Source organism: Calidris pugnax, unplaced genomic scaffold, assembly GCF_001431845.1.
Source record: "Calidris pugnax isolate Ruff unplaced genomic scaffold, ASM143184v1 scaffold19, whole genome shotgun sequence".
NCBI lineage: Eukaryota > Metazoa > Chordata > Aves > Charadriiformes > Scolopacidae > Calidris > Calidris pugnax.
In genome coordinates, this window is record NW_015090775.1 from 1,171,295 (window position 1) to 1,199,116 (window position 27,822).

The 27,822-nt window shown below is 40.0% G+C and overlaps 1 protein-coding gene across 2 annotated transcripts in view; it reads right to left on the reverse strand.

Annotated features, from left to right (window-relative positions):
- KIAA1217 (KIAA1217 ortholog) overlaps nt 1-27,822 on the reverse strand; it is a 357,518-nt gene that overhangs the window by 231,819 nt on the left and 97,877 nt on the right. Inside the window, exon 1 of one of the 2 annotated variants that reach the window (XM_014946368.1) lies at nt 15,852-15,950. The exons of the other annotated variant lie outside the window; for it this stretch is intronic. The gene's annotated coding sequence lies outside the window, so the exon portion shown is untranslated. Of the gene's footprint in view, nt 1-15,851; nt 15,951-27,822 lie in introns of those variants that run through there. 2 annotated transcript variants of the gene reach the window in all.

Genomic DNA, 27,822 nt, shown 5'->3' on the forward strand with positions numbered 1-27,822 from the left:
TCAAACTATCCCTTCAATATCATCTACACTTTATCAGAGGTAATCAGCTGTACAATTCCAAAGCCTTCTCCCATCTCTTGTTTCCCCAAAACCTTAAGAATGCTTTGGCTTCTTTCTACAGTTCTCTTAGGAGTCCTAGATTTTCCTTCCTTATCAACTTAGCAATTCTCTTTAATAATCCTGTATAACTTTCCAGCAAAATTATCTATTTCTCCATCACCCAAAGCAACCATCCAGCTCATGTTGCACTCGCCAATGTACGCTAGTGCCTCCCCCTCCAGGTTCCTCAGACTGGGGCTAAGAAAGAAATTATATACTGCCTGATTCTAGATATCATTTTACCGTTTCTGAAACACTCACATTTTCTACTATTTACTCTCCAAAATACAACTCTTTTCAGATTTCCAAGTCATTTTGATCAACTCAACTAAAAATGCTAATTCTTGCATCTATCTGGGCTGGTTTGTCCTAGTATCAATGGCTTCAGCATAAACACAGCAATATTCAAATACATTGACAAAGTCTACGTTATAGCAATGTAATCATATAGACAGAACAGTACAAAACTACAAAACACTGGGTTTTTTTAATGGGAGATTTCCTCTTGCTAAATGCACAGTCGAGATGCAAATACAATATCGTAACAAATGCAGCCATGCATTTTTCAGTTTTGCTTTGATACATTCCTAAGGACTTCCTTTGATTCTTCCTGAGCCTTACAGTATCTGGGATTTTTCTTCAAGCCTAAACTTGTCAGCTGTGTGATTATACTAGATATCAGCTTCCTTTCAATTTTACTATTTAACCTTTTTTTCATTGTTTTACAGTAAGTTTCTGGATATCAGGTATGAAGTACACGTATGGTATTCTCAAGTCCGAATACCAAAACCTCAAAATCAGAGAGCAAATTATGAAGAATGCAATGCCTACACATTTAAAAAGTGTTACAATCCTTAAGCAGTTTAATAATTTGGGTGTCTTTAATTAAAGCTTTTGAACATTTTATGTTGGCAGCTCTCACCGGTGCACTGCTAGAGCCACTGAATTTTCCTGTGAAATATGTCTTACAGTTCACTGTTTCATACATTTTGCTGAAGTGCATTTAAGCCAAACTTAACCCCACCCTGATTCAATTCCCAGACACTTATACCTTACTTAAGAAGATTCATTCCCCACTGAACGCCAGGCTTTGGGCAGACCTTTAGAGGCCTGCAAGGGTCAGAAGAAAATCAGATCCCACGGAGGAGACGAGGCATTAGGTTTGGATGTATCACAAACTGCTCTCCCGGGATGCACAATGAGGGCCATCATTCAACTGGTGACCTTTCAGAAAGGATTCCCTGTTCCTTTAAACAGCATTTTTACTGTACTCTTCTAAACACAAGCCCACAAACAATGTTTAATATTGGTTTGATTCTTGGGAGGTTTAGCACTGCATCTGGGTCTATAAAACACTGAAGGGCTGCGTGTGCCCACAGCAGTACCACAGGCACTCATGTAGTTCCAGAACTGCCATGTTAATGAAAACAGTGCAGCTCATCACTTCCCCTTCCAGACACCCTGACACCTCACACCCCAGCTTCACGGCAGCCTCCTCTGCATACATACTAAGACCAACCACAAATAGGCTTTCAGCACATCCCAGGAGCTCCCACTCCTCATTTTCTTTCGCACTTTGAGGGAGACAGGATAAACCCAGGTGACAAGGAAGCAGTCTTCAGAGCACACATTCTCTAGCTCTCTGCTCCAATTGAAGGAGCAGCTCTGAAAGAAAATATATTGCTGTCCTTGCTGGCCCCGAGAACACCATTTAGCTTCAGACAAAAGTGCCACAGAGAGCTCACAAGATATACAACAGGCAGCCAATGTATTTATGTGGCCTACATGACTCTCTCATGGAAGCGAAATTGTGTTTTTGTTTATAATTAAAGCTGCCCACCACCTTCCGAGGCAAAATTCTGTTCTCAAGTTGTTCATTGTAAACTTCTACATCTACAATGACATTCCACAGGCATTAAACAGAAGCTGAATTCCACTAATGAGTTACAACTTTTGCTTTGGCACTGTGGTGTTATCAGACTAGAGGCAGGTAGGGAGATGTCCTCCATAATGACTTCTCAGGGAGTGGAGATTTACAATGAGAAGACTCTCAAGAACCAGCAGAGTTGTCTGTAGATGCATTATGCTGAATTGTCCAGATACAACATTTGTAAGGCATCTTTCACCATACTGCAAATACCAGAACTTCAGCATAGCAGGGAGGAACATGCTCCTTCCAAATATCTATTTATTTTAAAGTCAGCATTACAACACTCATTAAGTGAGTGGAGCTATCCAGGGAGACTGAATACCCATGTAATTTAGCTGAAGCCGTTTTTAAAAGATGAAAGGAACATTCTCCAGGATGCCTCACAGGATGCAATTCCTTTAACAAATGGCATGTCTGGCTTTAATAAGTGGACACATTTCTTTATAAACTGCAAAAATGGTTAAAAGGGCTTTCACTGGAGTCAAATGTATTGGAAAGAGGACGAAAGAAATAACAGAACCTTTTAAAGGTAATACTCACATTACCATATTAAGAGGAAATCTTTCATAATATACAGCCATACCATTAGATTAACCAAGCTGCAATTTTAAAAACTAATGTTAGAGACAGTAAATATACCCTAAGCCAGAGCGTGTTATATTATTGTGGCACTTTGATCATGATGATATGTTTTTAGTCCATGTTATTTACTGTCATTACGTACACACCTGCTAGACAGCCACGTGCAATAAAGCATTCGTGTCCTCGCTGTAGCTCAGCCTCGCAGCTCATCAATTGTCCAGATGAGACTGTGGCAAGCTGGGCTGGGGCTGCAAACGTAACTCACAGCACAGAAACGAGCCCTTGCTCCCCTGGGCTGGTGAAATGGGTGTGTGCAGCCATCAGAAGACACCTGGGCAAAGAAACCTGCTCCCCAGGCTCATAACCTCACAGGAGGGCTGAAACGGTACTAATTATACACAGCAACTGGGCCCTCAGGCTGCCTGCTAATGACAAATGAAGGATACCCCAACTCCTATGGACAGATGAAGTTGAAAGCAAAATCAGTCAAATGACAAGGAATTGCATTACTCTTGCTGTAGAAGAATTTTTTTTAAGGCTAGGAGAAATCATAACTCTTGTTCGCTATAAAACAAAGCCTATGGACTTGGACTTGCCTGAATAATGAGTCCAAAAAATTTTCCTGGCTAGCAAATAGCTGAGTAACCATTTAAATCAGCTAGTTTAAGTCATTCTTCTTCCCCTTCCTTACAGCTGGTTGTTCCACACATCAAGAAACATCAAGAAACGGAAATCCACTTACCTACGAATATTGACTATGACCATTTAATAGAACTGCTGAATACACATCACTTTGGTTTAGTAAAATCATCTGATAATTAACAGTATTTACGAAAACTTTTGGTATCAATGCAGGCAGGATGCATTTCATATTGAATCATCCAAAACCAGTATTTTCTTTGGTTGTTTGGATTTTTTTGCTCTTTTTGGTACCGAGAAGAGCTCTGTCAGCTTCATAGCACTTCCCTTCTGAAAAAAATGTATATATATCTTGCTTGTCTTTCCCTAGCTACCAGGCTCCCAAGGGGCTTAAATGCAATGCTGACTTTACAAGGCTTGACTACGCTAAGATCACCTAATATAATAAATGGGGAGGGTGCTTGCTTTGTTTACCTCAAGTCTATTTTAAGTCCCGTTGCAGTGAGTTGAGAAAGTAAAAGAGAAAAGCCTAGGGCTTAAACATACTTCTTTCAATCCTTGGAAACAGTGAATGTTTAATTTTTTCTCATAATTCAGAAAATTAAAACTGAAGTAGTTAAAACCAGTTTTAATGTTATGGAATGTGTTCTTTAGAAAATCACTGAAGATGAAAAAGGTGTTTGTATCAATTTCTGTAGGAGTAATTTTGTGGTAATTTAAAAGAAATCTTATACAGTATTTTTGCCATCTTAAACACAAGTGTTAGCAGACGTTTATTCAGTTTTTCCATTGAAACTATAAGTTGTCTGCATGTATATCAGCTTTCATTTAAAAATTTCTGAAGCCTCTACAAAGGCTTCAAGTATTTTTAACCCTATATCAGCATGGTGAAAAAAAAGATACAGATTTTGCTACCAATTCTGACTCAGAGTTCAGCTTCTAAAGAGTTTGCTAACATACACCTCAGTCCCTTCGCTTACAGTGCCTTTCACTTACCACCCAACCTTTGTCACTGCTGGAGTCCTCTTCCCCCAAAGACACCCTGGTGCATGGCTAAGGTGAGGGAGTCCTCACTGGCCCATCCGCACAGGTTGTGTCTATATTTTTGCATACTGAAGCACAGTTTTTTCAAACACATCTTTTGACTGGGTACCACTGATCTGGCAATAAGCAGATTGCAGCTCAACATTGACATTGGCTGCAGGTCACCTCCATCTAACTCCATCACATATCCTCATGGCAGCTACAGCAAACGTGTGTGGAAGAAAATTCAAACTGTAATTGGGTCTGTACCTGCTTTTAATGTCCTTTAAGCAAGCACACAGATGAAAACCAGAAATGAACTTGCTCAAAATCTCTTTAGAGGGTTAAGAAACTCCCTTTAAATAGTCCTGTCACAATCTAAGAGATCTTTCATCTCATATATTAACTTCTTTAATGATGCAAGAATATCTAGTTCCATCAGCTGGTTGCATTTCCTTACTGCTATGAGATACGATGTGCCTTCTGAAGAGATAAGGACACTTGGGAAAACTTCCTCTCGTATCTCTGCAGAACACTGTCTCAGAAACTACTGAACACTTAAGCTCATCAGCCACACACCCTATCAGCACCATTGTAAAATGATCAGTAAACGCTGGGTTTGACTTTCAAAAATGCAGCATGACAAGGCTTCTGCTTGAGATCTGACATTTTATCAGAATTATTACATGTAATAAATATATAGATTATATAGGATATAAAGATATGAGCTGTTACATGCCACAGAGCGGCACGGAACAGTTCCAACTGTGATGGGTATGGCTTAAGTCAATGTAATGATAAGCATTACACAACTTTTTGAAGAAGATAAAAGACCAGCTGGTATTAGAGTGAAAAGACCAACTGGTGATCAACAGTGAAAATTAAGGCTGCACCTGCTATGTCCTAACAATATTTTCACAGCAGGCTTGGAAAAATCTCTACACCCTGTCATCTGTGATAAGACTCGTGCTTATGGGCAGAAAAGGGAAGAGACTAAAGAAATTCAAATCGCTGCTTTTATAGTTGTAACTTACCATTTGAAATTTAACTCCTGTGCTGCTACTGAGAGGAAAATACAGAAATCATTATCAAACTACTACTGTAGCTCACCTCTGTGGATCTTTGTGGGCCAGCTGCGATGGAGCGATGTTCTGCTCCATGTGCTGGAGAAGCAGATTGGAGCTGCCCGCACTGCCCTCCCTTCAGCTTTGCGCTGCTGGAAATCTCCCCTTGTTGGACAAAAGATGATTTTCTGCATGTTCAGTGACTAGTTAACAAAAAAAAAAACCCAAACTAGTCCATTTCGACGTCTCAAAAAATTGCAGGTTTTATGCAAGGCTGAACAGGAATTACTAAATAAAGAAGATGACTACAGGTCCCCAGTCCCTGAAACAGGAAGATATTGCAAAATGAAGCTCTTGATGATTTTGGGGAGTAGCTCCATGGCTGACTGGATGAAAGAGCAACCCCTAATACCCTCAGAAAAAGCAACAAGATCAGCGTTATGTTCGAGGAGGTGATGTCAGTAAGGCAGCCAAGGGGATTTCAGGCAGCTAGGAACACCACTGAAATATTTCATTTACACTGTATTAAAATAACTTGTCAGTCAAGCAAGAAGGAATTGTTTTGTCTGCTCCAAACCATACAGCTAACTAGCAGCAGCTGCCCTGATGCTAAGTATGACTATTCCCTAATTTCACCAGTTGTGAAGACAAGCATGGCCGTGGGTCAATTACAGTCACTCTCCAGAACTGTGTCACAATTTTCTAGCAAAGACTAGTTTGTAAGATTGTGGAAAACAAACCAAAATATTTATGTAAGTTAAACTTCTCTTCACTATGCTTTTGATTATATTAGGACACAGCAGCATTTGAACAGAGATATCCTTCATGGAGAAATAGCTGTATGATTGATAAGCCTCTGAACCCCTCCAAAAATAAAGAACTCCCTTACCTGGCACAAGTATTGTTTGCACTTCTATTTACACACAGTGATAAACATCAAATTGATGATATTTAAAAAAAACAAAACAACCTAACAAACAACACACTATAATACAAAGACAGTAAGGTTTGTTTAAATACATTTCCTCAGGCAATGGGAAGACATTATTTTTCAGGAGAAATTACTAAGTTACCACTTTAACTTTAGCTGTATACTATGAAAACATGTTAATTTGATTTCTTGATTAGGAATACAACCATTCTGCAAACTTCCAAGAAGAAAATAGCAACCCTTCTATATTCATCTTTTAGACAGAAAGCTTGAGATTATCAAGAAAATAACATTTTGAGTATCTAAGGATTCTTTTCCAGAGCTATTTCAGTGTCCTCCATCTACCTGTTACTTGCATTGGGTTATATGGGAGAGGCTTTCTGCAGCAGAATAAAAAGGGAGAGTGAAAACTCACTGCAGCCTCTGATCTGATCCTTTGACTTTGTGGCTCTTGTACTCAAGACCCAAGTTGGGCTGTGTCTCATAACTCATGTAGCTCGCACATAAGCTAATAAGCCTCATAGCTTGGGATAGTCTGCATTCAGTGAATACACAAAATCAATTCTGTTTACACATGACAAGTGCCCAGGAGAAGCAGTACACAGAACATACACTTGCTTTGTCAGTTCCAGTTATATTATTTTTCTACTTAAAACCATCTCCTGATCAGCTAACTCCAGTCTGATACTTTCATGGCAACTCCTACCAACACCGTGTCCTTCAGAAACTTCCTTGGGAGCTGCATGTGTTTACCCCAGCTGCAAGTGGATGACTTCTGCAGTGCTACACACCATATACCATGCATAAGCATTACACAGGTATATAAAGGATGTTTTGGTGCCAGAATGACCTATTTTAACCAGCATTCAAGCCAGTACAATTTAAATAATTTCCTTGCTCCTAAAGGACTTCCGAAGTTGAGTAGTGATATTTTTTCATGTCGTGACTCTGATTTGCCCAAAAGCTGCAGCCTTCCCCCACAACAAGCCTCTTGTCCAACCATGGGCAACGCAAATCACTGCAGAACATGGGGCTGTGAGCTACAGAGCCCTGCGAAGGATGAGGTCAGGGAGCATCCCTGAGGCCAAGGCTGGTGTTCCAGGTGATACCTCAGCTGTTCAAGGTTGAAGAATGGGAAACATAATTATCCGAATTGCAATCAAATGGTAATTTAAGAGGCAAATCAGCACAGAGCTAAACTGGATCACATAACTGCATAACTATAACAGTGGGAAGCACGAGGAAGGTGGCGGTTGAGCCTCACTTAATTACAAATGATGTGCACGTGGTCAGTGCAAAAGCAAATCACAGTGAGATGTGCAGGTTGGAAAATGGCCAAGTGTAACACATGATTTTACATGGCTAGTGCATGAACTGAATGCCTGATTTTAACACTGCCTGGAATGCCCAGCATGTGGATGAGGTCATTTATCATTCACTCAGGGCTTCATTGGTAAATCTGTATTACAGAATAATAACTGATAAGGCAGCACAGGGTTTGTTGCACTGGAAATATTTTTAAGGGAGGTTGGACTTTGGTCTCAAATTGCTGGATTAATGTTAACCCCTTTAGATGCTATTTGATCACCCACATCGGTGCTATGCTAGGCTTTTATCCTCTGCCCTAATGAAACTGAGATCTGCAAGAGAGAGAGGTCCTAACTGCTGGGCACTGGGAACCATATGTAATGGGAGAGAGGGAGCATCTCCAGGCAGGGAGAACATCACCACCAAGTAACTCTCAAAAGGAGGCGATGCACATTCCAGGTCCTATTATGGACAAGATGCAGCCAGGCAGGACAGGCCTTTTCCAAACTTGCAGCTGCAGTCTCACCTTCCCTGGCTAAACCTTCTTCCTTGTGTTTTCCAACAAGAAGTGCATACGAAGTTTGATTTCAAACAACTGAATTAAGTGTATCTATCTCACATCTAGATGCTGCAGATAAACCTAAGTTTTGGAAGACAGAAGGTTGAGCAGGTCCTCTTTCCAAAGTTTTCACTGCCCAGGAAGCTTCTTGTATGTCCGAGCCACAGCAAAGACATTAGCCTGTTCACAAATTCAAAGTATCAGGCCCAAGATAAATGTTACCTAAACCAGGACACAACCACAGCCTATGTCAGCAGGAGATGGCTATCATAAAACACACATTCCCCAGTAATAGCACAACTTTGTCTGTTCTTAAATACCTAGATATTAATACTCTGCATATGTCCAGCCAGCTAGCTGTGCATTCCAGATGTTTTGATTTTTCGTGTATTTGCAGCTTTGCCTTTTCTTTCCCCCCCAGCACCGCCGCCCCCCCCCCTTTTTTTTTAAGCAGCATACGTAACCACTTTATTTTTTTCAGAGAGTAAAAAGGGTGAAATCATGACTGGGCCCCGGGACTTTGCTTAAAATGAGCAGCAGGCCTGGATGACTACTTATTGCATAAATGCCTTAGCAGTCAGAGGAAGAGCAAAGAAAAGATGGATCCATTAATCAGTGGGAAAAGACAGATTCTAACAAATGGCATGGGGAAAGCAGAATTCTGAATGCCTTTCTCATATCAGACTTCACTAAGACAGTCAGCTGTGACCATGTGTCTTTCGTAATTAATACCAGCAATAAAATCTAAATAGAGAAGGATGAAACCAGAGTGCTGGGTCTCATGAATCTCATCCTAGGGCCCTCTAAGAACTAAATGGTAAAAATGTCTGTGTTCTTAATATTTATCTGAATTCACTCAGGATGGGTGAACTATCAGAAGATTTGAAAAATGCCAATGTTGTTCTTAACATTAAAAGGCAAGAAAGGATTTAGGAATTAAGATCAGCTAGGATGATCATCTTTCCGGGGGCAGGGGGGAACTTTCCAAATGCCTAGAAGGTTTAAAAGATGATTAACAGCAAAAATGGCTCTAGGAGTTAATCAGATGCTTAAAACATTACAATGCCATTGTGTAAAAAAAATGTACTTGCACTAAGATTTACAAATATTTGTCTGCAAGAAATATAATGTAATTTTTCCACTGCACTCAGGGGTGGAGTACCATGTCCAGCTTCGAAAATCGTACTTTAGAGGAGAAATGGGCCAACCTGAGAGAGTCCAGAGGGTAGCACTACACTCTTAAATCATTATAAATTTTGTACATACATTAAAAAGTTATATAGTCTGTATGAAAAACATACTTACATCCTACATATGGGAAAGTGATATTGAAAAGTTACGTTATGGAACATGGATCTATTAATAAGGAACATTTGAGTAGCTACAATCTGTACCACCTCTTCATTTCCTTAATTTATTCTAAACTTCAAAACCTCTGACTGATTTCAGAGAGACACGATTTAAACAAAAATCAATCTTCAAACAAATTACACCTAGCTTCCCCCCAAAATATAGCCTCTCCAAAATTTCATCATCTAGATGGTTTGCGCTTTTCTTTAGTTGTGGGAGGAATTGGTGGAGTTTTTTTCCCATCCTATATTATTAGCCCTGATAGTATAAGAAGTGGAAGATCTTGAGCTTCCCAAGGGGATGTATAGCATTCTCCTTCCAATCCCTCCAAATCCCAAAGGAAAAGATTTCAAAGTGGATATACTTTTGCAATTGAAAAATAGTTCTCTAAGCAGTGCAACTGCTATAACCTGATTTCCAATGCGCCTTTTTTCTTCCTCTGATTGACTACTGACTTTGTAAACCGAATTATCCTTAGGTTGCAGCACGCACTCAGGTCCAAAAAGTTTCCATCAGAATTCACGCAATCTCCTCCACAGTCTGAATTTCCCTCTCTGATGAATTGTCTGAGCTGTGAGCTCCAATCCAGGCTTGTCCCTGGGGTATGGCTTTCATGAGGTCTCACCCACATGTGAACTCTCTGATGTCTAAGAGCTGAGCACGCACTGCAGCTTTTCCCTGAACATGATATTAATCAGGTCTTCCCTCTCCACCCAGCCAGCAATTTTCCACAAAATTATAGAAAAATATAGACATGTACTATTTGACAGGTACAGAACATGTATTCTGTACAGCATACAGTGTATACAGTATATCATAGAAATGCAGCATTTTTAAAACACTTACCTCTCCATCATAATTGCACAAATTTAGATAATGGGTCAAAAGGTTACCGATGAAGGAAAGCCTGCCAAGGAGTTTTGACATGACCAATTTTTGCAGGAAACCATGCTTAAAAGAAATGTAAGGTATACTTTATGCTTAAGTTGGAGTCATGACCTCATAGCAAATGAGAACAGAGATTGGGCTATCATTCCTTACCTAAAAAAATGTCCAGACATTCAGTTTTCAATAACCATAACTCCAGTTTACATACTGCATAATCTTAATTGGAAGGAAGCATGTTCAGTTGCCCTATTCATCCTCCAGATGAAGTCCTACATCAGCAGCTATAAAAATAAATGTACACTGATGATGAAGGAATGTCTACTGTCTCATACCTGATCCCTGTTTCTGCAATGCAACTGTAAATTCCAAGAGTTATTTTAACAATGTTCTTTTCCAGCTTGAAAAGCTTTTATCTAGAATTCTTTTGTACCTTGATATTTAATAGTCCATGATATTTGTTCATTTCTAATACAAATATACTAAAATGAAATAATACATTCCTGATCAATTTGCAAAGCTATGTCTCAAGCTTTAAATTTTGAACAATTAACTGTATTAGGATGCACACATCTGACACCAACCCTAGTTTCATTGCAGTTTTTCAGACTACTGTATAACATAGTAAAATTTGTTATTTTTAAAAAAAATATAAGATTGCAGTAAAAAGTTTGCATTTTAAAAGCAAAAAAAAAAAGTAGTACTGGCAGTAAAAAAGACAGCATTGAATTTGTCAGACAATGAAAAATTGTATATACAAGTACTTATAAGTTCTGTCTTCTCTGTCTTGATGAATATTAAACAGTTGCAGAGGAAACACAAATACTGTAGGCTAAAAACAAACATTGAAGTAGTACTGGCAGTAAAAAAGACAGCATTGAATTTGTCAGACAATGAAAAATTGTATATACAAGTACTTATAAGTTCTGTCTTCTCTGTCTTGATGAATATTAAACAGTTGCAGAGGAAACACAAATACTGTAGGCTAAAAACAAACATTGTTTGGTTTGCTATTCTTTTAATAATGAACTTCCTTGGAAGGCTAACTCCTAATCTTACATGTGTTCTGTATTTGTAGGTACATCTCTGTCAGGAAATACTGTGAAATGGAAGTTCCTGACAGATAAAGTCCTTGGCCTTAAAAATTCCATAGATATTACTTGAATGTCAGAAAGAATCATTGCCAGACTTTGCCCATGATTCAGTATCTCTGTATTTAAAAACCATAACAAGCTTGGAGATAATTGGTAATACACATATGGATTATATAGTCATTGTTATGTTGGAGTTTGTAATAAAAATAAAATGGGGAAAACATAATTAATTCTGCTTTTTATGGTGCCATTATTGCTTGCTTTGCATGAAGAGCCCATAGATATGAATCCCACTATATCCCTAAAGTCCTTTGGCCCCTATCTAATAACTAGGGACGGGGAAAACCAGTTTTGTCTAGTTTCAGATCCAACTGAATATGAGATACCAAGAGTTTTAGTCTAAAAGTATTCACCTTGCATTCCAGTTACCATAGTCTGCAAAGTAAAGTGCAGAGGAGAAACAAGGGAGGAAAATCTAGTGGAAAAAACAGAGTGAAAAATAAAACAAAGTGAAACTATGTGAAACCAAATACTAAAGCAAATATCATAACTCAATAAAATGGGACAGAGAAAGGAAACTGAAAAGACAGTCATTAGTATATTCTCTGCTTTTCTTGAAGGAAAGTATGGGTGATAAATTCATAAAGCTCTCCCATCAGTAACATATCCCAGAGGTGAAAAAATCATATTTTAATTGATTCAGTCTTGAAAGAGAGTATGAAAAATGGAAAGTTAACCTATCTCCATTTTTTCTTCAAGCCAGCAAAACCTAAAATGATGCTGAGTTTGCAAAGATAGTCACTCACCAGGTGGGAAATGCCAAAACTCAGACTGTCCCTGCCACCCCGTCTCCCACCCCGCACGCACACGTGCTGTGGTACAGCCTTTCCTTACCCTCACACATCCTGGATGCTGCCAATCGTCTCCTTCTCTGCACAAAATGAACAGGGCTCATTTCACACGTATGGAGTCAGATGTTTCACCTTAACTGTTCTGGATGTGGACTTGGGGTTCACATACCCCATGCCTGTCAGACCTTGGTCTGAGGACCCAGCAACAAATCTTGTAGCCTGGGCCCCAGCATTCCTCATTACTGTATTAAAGCAGATAAATAGTTGTGAAATGACATTCTCACAACAGTTCCTATAAAGTAAGCATCTTACTCTACCCCTTCCTCCCTTATTTAGCAAGATGAGAAGCTGCTATCCAGTGAAATTATGGCCAAAGACGTTCATTAAATTCAGGTGAAGAGCAACGGATAAGTACAAGATGACTTTCTTGAGTCCTTTGTACTAGTCAGTACTTCATGCAGTAAAATCACAGCTGACACTGACTTCAGTTACTGTTATGTGTGTTCAGCACTGCAATCAGATCCGTGGTCTCCGACTTGCACATCTGAAAACTAAAATGAAAAGCAAACCCACACAGCCAGCATTGCCCTGTGAGAGCTGAGGCAGCGTGTCCAACACCACACAGAGCTCTGTGGCAGAGAGATCCACTTCAGCCTTTAATGGCTTTACCTATAAGGCCCTCATTTCTCTCTGCCACAAGCTGCCTCCCTGCCTATACAATCTGACATACTGGTTAAGGATAACTCATCCCATGCACAATGCAGGGTGGGGATCCTATATTAAAAAAAATCCAACATATAGTCATAAATAAAATAAGTTGTCATCATGTTTTACAGTCCCATTACAATTGTAACTGCAATTTTGGATTCCCTATCTGTTAAGCACTGAGCTTTGCTGGATTTGTGCCTGTCAACACCACTCATACCTGTTATCTCTTTGGGTTTAATTTAAAAGAATTTCAAAGAGGCCAGAAATACCATCGTGTTGCACGTGAAGACATGCAAACTCACTAGTAGGAACTAGTCATGTGCTCACAGGTTGTTCTCCTGCGAACGGAGTGGGATTCGAAGGGAGAACACACATGTGTTTCACTGACATGAAACTCACATAGAGTTTCACTGACATGACATGACAACAGATGAAGGTTGGTCAAACAGATCCCAATCTTCCATGTCAGGTTGATCAGGACCTCAGTCCCCCCCTGACAGAGCCTCCCACTCCCATTTCCCCATCCCAGCCCCTCTGACCCATCTATTCCTAAAAATCCACTCCTCTTTTGCCATTTTTTCTCCTCCAAGCCCCATCCTCTTCCCATGGGAGCTCTCAGCCATGGGAGCTGTTCCCATGGCAGGTCTCACCTTTGACCTCTCTTTCAGCCATCACACTCAATCTATACCTGCCCTCTGGCACTTCTCCCACCTTTGTTCCTCATCAAGACTACTTGAACACCCTTTGACTGCTTCTCAAACTCTTGCATTCCTCAGCCTCGTCCCAGGGCACTGACCTTCACTGTTTTTTTTTGGCTTCTGCCGTAGCTGCTGCCTCTCCACTACACCCAGCTCTTCACCTGCTTCTCACAAAACATCTTCCAAATTCTTTTGTCCAACACTTGGACTCAGTTGGCTCCATGCAGCAAGTCCCATTTTCAGAGAAAAGCCACAGGCTCCTCATTTCCGTCTCCCTTGTAATACGCTCCTTCAGAAGAATCAATATTTGTTCTTCAACACCTCTTGCAAAAACAACTCACAGTAACATCTTGCCTAATGTACACAAATCATCCCAATGCAGAGAGCCAGGACCTAACAGGGATTAACTCATGCTCCAAAAACCAGTACGCATAATTCCACAAGTACTAAAAGCACGTGCCAGATTGCAGCACTACTGAGAGCCACTACGTTTTAGTTTTAGAGAAATCTCACCTGAAACACTAAGCAGTGAGCGCAACCCTTGCTTTTAGTTGCAAAGCACTATATAGCCCAAAACCATTTAAATAAAATGAGTAAAAGCAGGCCCCAAGAGCTCCATAAAAATCACATCCCTTAAAAAGACACACTTGCTATTCTGTAAATGATAGAATCATTTAGGAAATCCTACAACTTCCTTTCCTCAACACACCAAATAAATGAGAGAATACAAAGAGGACAAACTACTGTTTAAAACCCTTTAACTTGGTGAACACCCTACTGTTACAGGGATTTTTATGAAAGTTTTAAAATTTTATAAAACTTGACTGGGAAATATAATTTACTATAGCATCAATACACATTTGGTTACCAGAGTAGAAAGTATTGTGCATCTGCTCTTTTTTGGAATAAAGATTTTAATTCCTTGCATACATCACAAGATCAAAAATGAGTTTCCACATTACATGGCTATATAAGCAAGATGGTCTGTGAGTGAGACCAGAAGTTTAAGCCCTCCCACCTCCAGTTTTTCTATTTGCTCTCTTCTGCCTTTAATAAAGTGCTTCAGACCCAGTTTCCTTTGTAGAAACAAACAGATCATCCATCTCCCTGAATAAGATTAGGTGTCATCACTTCTCCCTTCTTTGTGAAATAATAAAAGTCATACTGCAGGAAAAAAAAAAAAATCTCTTAAACCTTATTCAGCCAGGAATAAAAACTAACCTTGGATGCCATGTGTGTGCAATGAAAATACACAGTTTCAAGTTACAAAGGTCTGTGATTCACACGTCTTTTTCCTATGGATTTAGGATGGAGGGGCAGCAGTTTCTATTCTGGGTTGAAAGGATTCTGCTTCTCATTCATCTTTAAATATATAAAACCTATTAGAAGAGCCATTAGAATACTACTGCTTTTATTTCCTAAGAGAATGGTAACTTACCCTCATTTTTCAAGGTGCAGATTAAGTGGATACTTTTAAATGCAGCTTTAAGGACTACTGTCACAAAAACTAAGTTAAAAAGAGGCACTGGTAACGTTCCTGCAGCCCATTGCTTAACAGATCAGTGAAAGTAGATCGTAATCTCACATTATCCTCCACATTTGTTTGAAATCTAAAAGCATATAAGCCTTTCCAAATACACTTGATCTGTTCAGTTTTTATACAAGAAATCAACTCACAGCTCCCTTGTTAGGACTCACCAACAGGAGTTTTACTTGCAAGGTTGAATGAGATTCTGTGCCTGCTCTGATGTCTATTTTCTCATGTTATTTAATCTTTCTTGTGCTCGCTAATAATTTCAAATTATCATTTCAAATAAAGCTTCATGATACATGGCCACATTTAGACTGTAAAAGACTGTGATTTACCACTTTGACAGACCAACGTTTTTAGCTTGTATACAGCACCCAGCCACAAATGAACAACAAAAATGTTTTGAGTCCTTTTATTTCCAAAATAAATGCTTTATGTACCAGAATCTGTCATTTAGAAACAATAGCACACACACAGACATATACACACATACATACACACCCCCTATTCTACAATAATTGATGTATGGGGCTTATTAAAAAGGCAGTAATTGCAAATGCATTTGATTATTTCTTTTGCAGCATGAAATAACCGGTTACCTTTCAGGAAAGGAGCCCTCCGTGGCACAAGCACTTCTGTGATTTCCACCTGCTCTTGCTGATGCTGTTTAACCAGGTTTCCTTCACTGCCAGCTCTCAAAATCTTTTCACCTAGCCTAATTTTTCGTGATCGGCTGTTCAAATCTTCTTTCCTAGACAAAGGCGATTTAGGAGCCGTATTAGCGGACAAAGGTCGAGCCAAACGAGAGGGTTTGGCCATTCTGCCTGTGCAGGAATGTACCTGCTGCTCCAAAAGCAATTTCAAAAAAAAAAAATAAAAAAATAAAAATCCTTCCCAGCTCCCTTTCCAGCAGAGAGGCTGGGGAGTTGGTGTGTGCAGCGCAGCTGGATGTGAAGTGCTGTGCTGCCAGCCCGATCAGTTTTAAACACCAGGCGTTGTTGGGTGGTCACGCAGACAGTTTCCCGGACCTGTGGAATGTAAATGTGTGCTGGGGGTAAAACAGATGACTCTGCTCCGGGGTGCTGAGTCCCAACCACGCCGTGGGGAGCAGATGCTCCTCCAGGGACCCTCTGAAGCTCCCGGCGTGCGTCGACGAGGCGCCGGGGAGCACCGGAGCCGAAGGGGAATGCCCCACCTACGCAGGTACAACATGAAAAACCACCCAGGCGTGGGGTTACCCCTGTGCATGGGACCTTCCCCCGCTCCTCTCCCAACCCTCTCGCTCAGACAAACGCTTTCTTGTTTCAGCAGATTATGATTATGCCCTAAAACCACACCGCCTTTTACGCGCTCTACAGTAAACGCCGGATGTCAAGAATCCCTTTGCCTTCGAGTTAAAGCACGGTGTGATCTTGAACCGGATTAAATGATGCATATTCTCCTACCGTTGCATTTTCTAACTCACCAAAATAAATGAAGGATCGACAGTGAATATCATCTCTCTTTGAAAAATGGCCCAAATTCCTTACTATTAACTGGCTTTGCCTAGGAAATAACACTGCACAGAATATTGCCCGTTATAGTCCCCTCTTTCACTCTTACACCTAAAAATCTCCTGGCCTCTTGCACACTACAGGTAACACATTCTCTACTGACTCTTCAAAGAAGAAATTCCTGACCTCAGGCTGCATTATTTCAAACCTCAGTTCCTGGGTGCTTTTCTTTGAAAATGCCTAGGCAAAGCCTGCCTAACTTTCTCTGCCAGCCCTGCACGAGCGGATGCTGCCAAGACTCACAGTATTTGGTCACATGAAAAGAAAATTCCGTTTACCATAATTCTGCAAACAACTTCTAAAGGAAAAAAAAATACAGTGTAAACCAGAGACAATATCACAGTTACAGTAAAATCTTCACGCTGAAATTTACAATGTATTCCTCAATATCCCAGGCAACCAGTATCAATAGTAGAGTATGAGGGATGATTTTATTTCAAAGCTAGAACAAACACAAGCAAATCAATACTACCAAAGCGAAAGTACTAATAGTTATTTAGGAGAAACACTTAACAAGCAAAAAGACAGGAATGACTAAACTATTACGAACATTCCTCATTTTCTGAGATACCAGTAAAATAGTTTTGCATGCTATTTCCATATATTTTTTCAAGAATCCCACATTAAGAAGGGAATTGTTTATACTTCGTCTATAAAGCATATTGTCTATTGCTCTGTTGCCCCATCAAGAATGGGAGAGATTAAGTGCAATGCAGCCTGCCTTGCCATGATATTGATAACACTCTGCATATTATTTTATCAACACAGTAGGAGCTCCAAGTGTGTGGGAAGACTTCAGCTCTCAAGGAGGGACCTGACAGACAGGAGAGTAACTGGGCTGATTAGCAGTGCTCAGGCACAGCAGGTCATGCAGAAGAAGATGGAGAACAGAAACAGGAGTGAAACAAGGAGATGAATGGAGAGTTAATCACGTAAGTGGAGTGAGCAACAAATGAAGAAGGCAGAGAAAAAGTGAAAGCCAATAAGTATGTGAGAGCTCAGCTGTACTGAGCCTAAGAATTACTGTCATTCCCTTTACATATCTCAGATTATTTTCCAAACAGTTATTTTTAAGATCTTCCGCTATGATTTCTTTACCAAACACCAATACTCTGTTCTTAAGAGGAGTTTTTAAGCAGTGCTCATAATGCCTTTGATAATACATAGACATATTTCACTGCTCCCGAGCGCAGGGTAATTGTGGTATAAAACCCAGCTCTGACTGACACATAAACAATGGTGTTTTGGTTTTTGAATCAATACTGCTACAGCAAAATCCTACTGAGATTACTGCACATTGCACATTCACCCAAATTGAGCACCCTTATCACAGGGTGGTCTTGGAAAAAGCACCCTCATCTGTGAAGCCAAAGTCTAACCAGGCAGTCGTATTACCCATAAATTTAAAATAATTTAATTTCTACACAAAGCAAGGACATAATGAATTCAAATTTTTCCTAAGGCTCTCTCTATAGCAGCAAGAGATGGGAAAAGGGAGACGTTATCCATCTGTTTCTGACAGGAAAAGTGCAGGCCCTAAGTCTGGTTCCTTCGGATATCAAGGTGACACTTCAGCATTGAGACAGCAGCAACATCCTGATTGACAGTCATTTTTGACAAGGAAGAAGCCCTTTGTCTCACAGCAGAGACACAGCCACGCAGAAACAAGGTAAGTCCAACATGTTCCACAAACACATGAAATGCCCAGATATACTCTGGTCAGTCAAATGCAACTCTTTGATGACACAAAACTGCAGGAGTGGCTGACGCACAAGAAGGCTGTGCCACCACACAGCGAGACCCAAACAGGCTGGAGAGGTGGGTGGAGAGGAACCTAACAAAGTTCAACAAGGACAAGTGTAGGGTCCTGCACTTGGGGAGGAATAACCCCACTCACCAGCATAGGTTGGGGGCTGACCTGCTGGAAAGCAGCTCTGCAGAGAAAGACCTTGGAGTCCTGGCAGACAACAAGTTGATCATGAGCCAGCAATGTGCCCTTGTGGCCAAGAGGGCCAGTGGTCTCCTGGGGTGCATTAGAGCATGGCCAGCAGGTCGAGAGAGGTCATGCTCCCCCTCTACTCTGCCCTGGTGAGGCCACATCTGGATTACTGTGTCCAGTTCTGGGCTCCACAGTTCAAGAAGGACAGGGAACTACTGGAAAGAGTCCAGCAGAAGGCTACAAAGATGATCAAGGGAATGGAGCAGCTCTCTTATGAGGAAAGGCTGAGATACCTGGGTCTGTTTAGTCTGGAGAAGAGAAGACTAGGAGGGGACCTCATCAATACTTATAAATATCTAAAGGGTGGGTGTCAGGAGGATTGGGTCAGGCTCTTCTCAGTCGTGCCTGGTGACAGGACAAGAGGCAACAGACACAAGCTGGAAGGTCCATCTAAACATAAGGAGGAACTTCTTTACTTTGAGGGTGGCATTCCTGTCCAGCCTGTTCTAGGTGAACCTGTTTTGGCAGGGGGTTGGACTAGATGATCTCTGAAGGTCCCTTCCAATCCCTACCATTCTGTGTCTTTCAGTAATATCTTGGTGCAATCAGGTGCCTAATGACATCATGTCATGTGAGGAGATGCTGAGAGAGCTGGGACTGTTCAGCCTGGAGGAGAGGAGGTTCAGAGGAATCTTATGTGATGGGGAGTAAAGGAGAGGGAGCCAGGCTCTTCTCAGTGGTGCCCAGCGACAGGACAAGAGGCAGTGGACACAAACTGAAATACAAGAAATTCCATTTAAACATAAAAGAAAGTTTTTGGGGTTTTTTCAGTGAGGGTGGCTATACACTGGCACAAGGTTCACCAGAGAGGTCATGAAGTCTCCATCCTTGGACATAATCAACACATGACTGGGCATGGCCCTGAGCAACCTGCTGTATCCGAGCCTGCCTGAGCCAGGGGTTGGACTAGGTGATCTCCAGAGGTGCCTTCCCATCTCAACTGTTCTGTTATTCTGTATCGCCAAAATACATTCAGACCCTATTTATACTATGGATGCCTCAATATCTTTAAATCTCTCCAACTTCTTTCTCCGAAGTGCCAGCAGTTAAACTATCCCATGCCCAAGTGCCTTCTGGGAGGCTTTGCTTCCCTCCTGGTCATTAGTGCCTTTTAGCCTCTTGCTGTCTGTGGCACAGCATTCTAAAAAAAGTCTTATCTGTTCGTTTCAAAGGCTCCTAGATGTGAAGCTGGTGATTCTAGCCATGAGCATCAAGCCTCTCAAAAAAAAACCTCAAACCAAAAAAAAAACAACTCCAAAACATTAGCCCAGGTTGCTTAGATGATTGTGTTTTGGGCTGGATCTAGACACAGTAAATTACTTCACCCGTAGGATGAAATGGCATGAGAGCATCTGCCCCAGGGTTGCTGCCAGCTCCTCATCACCCACATCGCTAATGTGCAGATTCTCTCCCCACCCCATATCCCTGAAGCCCTGGGCACCCCCGGCTGCAGGGCAGGTCCCTCCCTGCCATCCTGCTCCCTCCACCACAGGTTCATAATGAAGCTCCCCAGGCAGCAAGGCTTTCATCAGCTCTCTGGCTTTCTGAAACCCCAAGGTACTCTTTTGAACTACTTCAAAAAAAAAACAAAACAAACAACCACAAAAACCAACAACAACAACTAAACCAACACACAAGCAAAGAAAAAAAACAGTCCCAAACAAACACAAACCCTTTTCCCTTAGATTTCAGATAACCAACTTCAACTAGGTAGAGACATCATATTGATGTAACGTACCATTAAGTAAAAAGTAGTTCAGTTTGTCAGGTTTTCGTGAAGTGCTGCAGGAAGTTTTCAGTGCTTTGGGTGAATGAATAAACTCTGTCACTGCCTCACACAGCAGAAATTGATATTAAGGGACCAACAGTGCAGTCTATGCTTTTGAATAATCACACATATGTAAACAAGTGATATTTTTAGAATACTGTACACTTTCCATACACTGTTTAAAACAATGTTCTACTAGTTTCAAAATACAAGTCTCCCCTTTCCCGCCCAGAAAATAAATTACTCCTGAAATACGACAACAAGAATTTCTTAAGAGTTAGCTAACAGAAGGCATTTTTACCATAGCATATTAATAGGTTATTATACTGCAATTAACTTAAGTAATGTTTGTGCCCCTGGGATAAAAGAAACATGACTAGAGATGTTATTAATCCAAACAAAGCATTTTCAAAGCCTGAAAATTCCTTTTTTGGGCATCCATGAAATTCTAGTTTACATTTGCACATAAAGAACTGAGAAGGGGAGAGGATCCCTCACATGAGAACCAGGAAAAAATGGTAGCTGATGCTGTATGGTTTAGGATGTGGTATTTACTCAGCCTCACTAAATTCTTTGGCCTGCAACTATCTGAAGAAAGAAGCATGCATATACAAATATTTCAAATCCAGCAGACTGTTTCTAAACTATTGAGAGGCAACAACTGCTACACGAGTAAATGGAAGTTGCAGGTGCAGAAGTTAAAATCGTAAATTAATGAAGTCTTCTCTTTACAAAATCGAGCAAGTAACCAGATGGCATAACATTTTCAGCATGAAATGAAAAAAAAAATATAGGCACCAAAAGAACAAGATCAGTGATGAAAACAATTTCAGATGCAAGTCACAGATAAGTATGTAATGTGATAAAAAAAAAGTTTAGTGCTTCAGAGAGGTACATTTTCTAGTAACTGAAGCATGCAAAATTAGTGACAAGTTAATTTTGCAGATGTTAAAGCTTTCTTAGAACTATGTGCCACTGCTTTATTTTTCCGTATATGATTTCTGAGATACTTGCATAATACAGAAGGTGCTTCATGTTCAATATATTGAGAGCCATTTTAAAACATTCCACACAAGTCTAAAAACATCCTTCCTGGAAAAATAAGCCATGCAAAAGGTACCTAGTCAGTCATTCAATGACAGGTGAACCCCCCAACAGAAAGCAAGCTGTAATTATGGCAAGTCCTGATACTCTTTAATATGGTCTTAAAAAGAAAAGTCTGTTAAGGGTCCTACTGTAATATAATAGCTGCCTAGAAGATGCTATAATTAAAGCAGAGTTGTCATTTCTATCAGGAAACCCTGTTCCAGAGATTTACTACTCAGCCATAAAAATTTAATCTCAGCTCCAAGACTTTAAAAAAAAAAAAAAAATCAAAATCAGAAAAGCCCCTTCAGGTCTAGCTTAATTCCTTTTCTTCAAGTTTTAGAAAATTGAACCATAGCAAAACCTTTCTTAAAGATAGAATACTTTACAGTTATGGAATCTGAACACCCTATTCTGCCCCAAAACCAGAAATACCATCTGTAAGGGCAAAATGAATTTTCTTTATTATTCTGTCACTTCTGAATCTTATATTTGGCTTTGGTTCAAGACCTTCGAAGTCCTGCATTTGCCTCAGTAGACAGGTCCATGGCTTACCAAGAAAGCATTTACACATATTGAACTATATCATGGTTACCTTTTTACTAAACTAGTATAGTTACACCTCATCTGGTGATGGTCTGTCCTCAGGGTGCCTCTTGATGACTGCATTTGGTTCCCTTCCCCACCTGAAGTCTACGCACACTTGCACGCACGTAACTTCATCCACCCATGGACAGACAGTGCAGAAGAACAAAGCAGTGGGGCATTTGCGTGCAAACACCACCAGTAACATTTGAAGTATTTGCCAAGATTGTTCCTAAGATTTCCAATTGGTGCCAACTGTGTTGGCAGGCTTGGGTACATTATCCTGATGAGATGATGTTAATCACTAAGCAATTCCAAAAGGAGCAATCAGCTGTGAGCAGCTGCCCATGTAACTCATAACAAATACCTTTTTTTTGCAGAATGTTACCTTTTTTCTATACATCAGCCACTCACAGAAGAATACAAAATCAAAATATTGATTCTGTATATAAATCATTACTAAACTCTACCAGACAGTGTTCTGTGAGTTGGCTGGTCTTGGTGTTATACTGGTTGGCCGTAATGTCTAAAGGAGCTGAAATTTATACAATCTTGGTTCAAAGTTGTTTCACTTGTTTTGATGTTTTAATCAGATCAAATAAGAACTTAGGTTCAATATGTTCTTAAAGGAATACCCCTTAGCTAAAAATCACAGCAGATCACTACCATTATTACTTCATTATTAAATAGCATACGAATACTGACTTCCAGATCTGCAGTTATTTCACATTAGATTCTTAAGGCATTTTAAAGATGTGCGCAAAAATATTTTTTGTCAAATTTATAGCATTAGTAGTTTTTTAATAAAAGAGAAAAGCATTAAAGTTTCAATATCGGTTCTGAAATTGTGTAAGTGAAACTATGGCTGGCTTAGTTTTAATGCCACTATAAAAATGGGAGGGAAAGAAGCAACACGAAACAATACACTGACATTTTACTCTGCAGAAAACGTTACTTTCAAATTTTAGTTGCTAATTTGCTTTAGTGTATCTGCAGCCTTCTCTAGCTTTTTGTACTATCGTTTTCAAATGACCACCTCTTAATAAAAGAACAACCTTTTAAAGAGCTCTAGCACATCAAAAATACAACATGGAGAGTTTTGAAGAAGATAAAATATGCCCTACAGAAAATCAGTCCATACAATGGTTGGAATGAAATCCTGGAATGAAGAAGAAAGGAAGCAGGTAGGAAGCAGGAACAGACTGGATATGCCAGGGCACAAACACAAACCTTGACTGACAGAATCCTGCCCATGTGGGCAATTCACAGATAAACCAATTTAATTGTTTGAATAGTCCTCTTTTGTCCTGAAGTTCTACGTCACCCATATGGGCCAAAAAGTAAGATAAGTAAGTAGAAGTGACTGAAAGGAGGACAAACTACAAGTGTGAAGGTAATTCACTCATACCCCACAGGAAGAATTCTAGCTGTTCCTTATCCAGCAAAGTCCCATCAATAATACCTTTGGGAATGGGTGCTGCAGTGCAGGATCTCATAAGCAGGACCAAAGTCCAATGAAAAGAGAACAATGGGAAGAGAATGGTCCTCCTCTGAAGAAGGTTGTAAGATGCAATAGGTGTCTGGGGCAGCCTCTAGCTCTGGCACTCCTGACTGGACTATCACAGTCTTTCTCCAGAAAAAGACCTCAGATGTAAGAAAAATCTCCACAGGCCTATGGAAATGGGTAGGCATATAAGCAGATGCAGGATTCTTTATAAATAGGTCTTACAATAACAACTCATTTGGTTTGTTTTTTTTCTAGATTAAAACTAACTAGCCAGAGACACTAACTAAACTGCAAACAGGCACAGAAAGAGAGCGTTACACCAACCCAGTGTCTTTTTCTCAGGAGCAGCTCTGGGAGTGATGACTTAGCCAACAGCAGAACAAAATCATACCTGTCTATTTGTGAGAATTTTTTTCAGAGAAACAGTATATCAAGAAACTAATCCGATTAGTTTCCTGTGATCTTCATACTTTTTTGGTATTTGGGAAGACACAAAGGCAGAAAATGTGAGAGTTGTATTTTTGGGTGTGTGTTTTTTGTCCCTTTCCTGTAAGTCCCATTTAAGATGTGCATCATCACACTACACCAAACCTTACTTTTTGCATGGTATTACTTGACTCGATACAACACAAATGATGCACGAGCTCATCTTCTGTGTCAAAATTGCAAGTGACTGGTGTTGAATTTGACCCCTTCTGTCACTTACTGCCCTCACAGCACCATATCGAGTGCCTCATAATGCTGACTGCATGGGTTTGGGCAAATTGTCTACAAAGAGTCAGCTGCTCAATCCCTTGCTGTCTAAGCAGCTCTGGAGAGATGAACATATTTGTTAAAACAGCAATAAAGAAATCTGCAACTCAATTTATTTATGTTTATATAGCTATATATGATAGTTCAGGTAACCTGAGTTTATCAGTACTCCCCTAAAACCCCCAAGCTGTGCATCCTCAAGCCACCTGGAAAGATATTTCTTGGTTTCAATCTACCCATACTGTTAGAGACTAAATGTTCTGAAATCTGGAGAGTTTATGCAGATCACTGCTTTGCATATTTGATGATTCATTACCTTATTTACATAAATGACAACAAATGGTCCCAATTACTAGCATTTAAGTCTGAAAAGGCTTCAACACAGAGCATGCTTCAGCATTACAGCAAGTTCTTTATTTCTGGCATAAATTTGGGGTGGTGTCCAGGTTACCCTGATGGCTCCTCCAGCCTCCATCATTAGGTATTGCTCATCAGGAACATAAAGGGAAAATCCAATACAGTGATCAAACAGACAATAGTAGATGGCAATGAAGCAAAGAAAGCTGAAAGAGTAGTTTTTCCAGCCAAGAAAAACCTTGAAAAGAACCAATAACTCTACCATTAAAGCAGAAGGCTCTATGAAGTACACTATTAACAACCCCAAACTATTTTCTGCATGGAAAAATAAACTGGAGACCATGCCAAGTGCAATATATAAACATAAAATCTCATTTGAAAAAAAGCTCAATGGCCATTTGTGAGGGCAGGTTAACACAAGTTAAAATAAAGAGGACACTGCATGACCAGCATTTCTGCCAAGAACCATTAATGGAACTGGTAAACCAATCTTTTGAACGCATACTCCATTTCCCAAAGAGCCCACTATTTACTACACCAAACAGTGTTCTGTGATCTGGCTGTGCTTGATGCTATATTGGTTGGGTGTAATGACTACAAGAGATTAAAATATACAGTATTAGTTCAAAGTTGTTTCAATTGTACTGATGTGTTAATCAAAAGAAAAATTTAACTTCAAAATGTTCTTGATTGATCTTTAAGAGTTAAAATAAAAATGATTCTATAAGGACTGCTACATAAGGAGCAGACAGCTATGCGTACTTAAAAGCACATACAAACCAAGAGAGACAGAAAGAAAACAGGCAAATAGAAGAACAGGAAGGAGAACAGTAACTCCCCTCCAGAAAGCCCCCCTGTGCTACTAACAGGCACCAGTCTGTTACCAGGGAGGCTTCAGCAGGGCTGACCTGAATTCCTTGCACTGAAATACAGCCACCAAATCTACCATGTTATTATATGAACCATAAAATAAACAGAATAATTCAGAAGCTATTAAAAATTAATGCTATAAATTCTGAGAGCAATTCTTCATGATGTCCCTCATTTTAATGGTCCTTAAAATGCCTTTCAGTGAAAAGGTCTGTATAGGGGAAAGTCTGGAGCAACTTGGGTCAAAAAACCCAGGTTTCTCACCTCAATAAAGCATCCTTTGAGGGAGAAGAATAGGATCTGAATAACTTTCATATTTAACATTAGAATTAAATTTTCAATTACTGCTGGCATTTAAAGACAAGTTTGTAAATTATTTCCTTCCACATCAAGTTTTGCAACTGGGAATTCAAATAGCTCCTAGATAATGCCTGAACCTAAAGAAATCTACTTCTGCTTTCTTTACATATAACAACTCTGCAATGCTAACAGTCATGAAACAGTACAAATGGAGGCAGTGACCACAAAGCTAGCTTCAAGCAAGTAACTCCTCCCCAGGTATAAAGATGAGACTTTAATCAATATATCTTTCACATATGGTGATGTCTTCAGCGGGATAAAATAATCCCATTCTCAGTCACTTGCCAAGTAGCATGACACACATCTTAATACCTTTGAAGAGCAGTATTACACAACAACAGAAAAAAAAAAATGAAATATTTTTTAATTAACAATGGTTTGGAGCATTTTCTGCCTAAACTTTTCCTCCCAAGCTTCCCCGCAATCTTCTGCAGCTCAAACAAATTGGCCATCTTCTTCCACTAATAGCAACTACCTCTGTCCTTCTATTCTGCAGCGAATAAGACCACAGTCACTTACCCCTTAATAACACCAATTTCATTCTAGTGATTAAATCTACCCATTTAGTGTAACTCAAACGTAATTACACAGGTAATTTTAATTAGGCAGAACCTAACCACAGAACAAGAGTCTGGTCCAGATTCAGGATTTAATCCTATAATTTGCAAGTGCACTGTGGCGTATTAACATTATCTTCCAGTGGCTGCTATACTATACATCAGCCGTGGTCCCATCTCTATTTCAGCCACCAGACTCTGTAGATAGAGTTGTTTCTTTTGTTGTTCTTTCCATTTATTCTACTGAGCATCAAGTTTTCCTGGGCTAACTATGCTACAAAGCCTGTGAAAAAGGAAGTGTTGCAGGTGTGACTGAGATGTGATGGTGAGGAAGCCTGGCAGGTGCCCGTGCAGAGCAGTCCCCCAGGACAGCCTGGAGAAGCTGCTGGTGACAGAAAGGCAATTTGGGACAGACAACAGGGGAAAGAAGCAAAGATTCAGCAGCCATAAAGCAGCGATTAGGATGAAATGAAGAGGGGGAAAATTCTGCTGATTATCATGGCAGTACCACATCAGGCATATTTTCAGGTAGGCGAGAATATATGATGACAAGTTGTTACAGAAGTGGGCTCTATGGAAATGCAAGAGAGGTGTCCATCTGTCTGCTCACACGAATGCAAGGAGCTGCCCTGTGGATTTCCCTTGTGGAGCAGCTTCAACCCTCTCCCCTCTCAAAATGCCTGGCAGAGAATAAAGGGGAGAAGCCCCCTTCACTCCTCCATCCCTGGCAGAGCACAGCCCTGAATAACCCCCAGGACAGCACAAAATTCACTTAAAACTATGCTCAGGTGGCACACAAACGTGATCCCCTGAAGCCTCCTTGACCACAGTTGTCATTATCATCCATTATTTCCAGAAAATTTATAATTGGATAATGTTTTTATTTTGGACCTACTTTTATTTGGACTATGAAAGAACAAGGTCAAATTTACACATGGTGCTAATGGAGACATGCAATCTGCAAAGCACAAATCTCACACTGGAGAGGTATAAAAAAAATAAAATAAAAAAACACCCTGAAACCTTACTACTTAAGATACTTTTCTTTATAGCTAATATGATTAATAAATCAGTGTGTTATTTTACCAATGGTCCATAAGACCCCATTGAAGTCATAAATATACCAGTCAGACTTCAGGAAACTGTGTGTTTTTACTCATTTCTAAAAAAATATA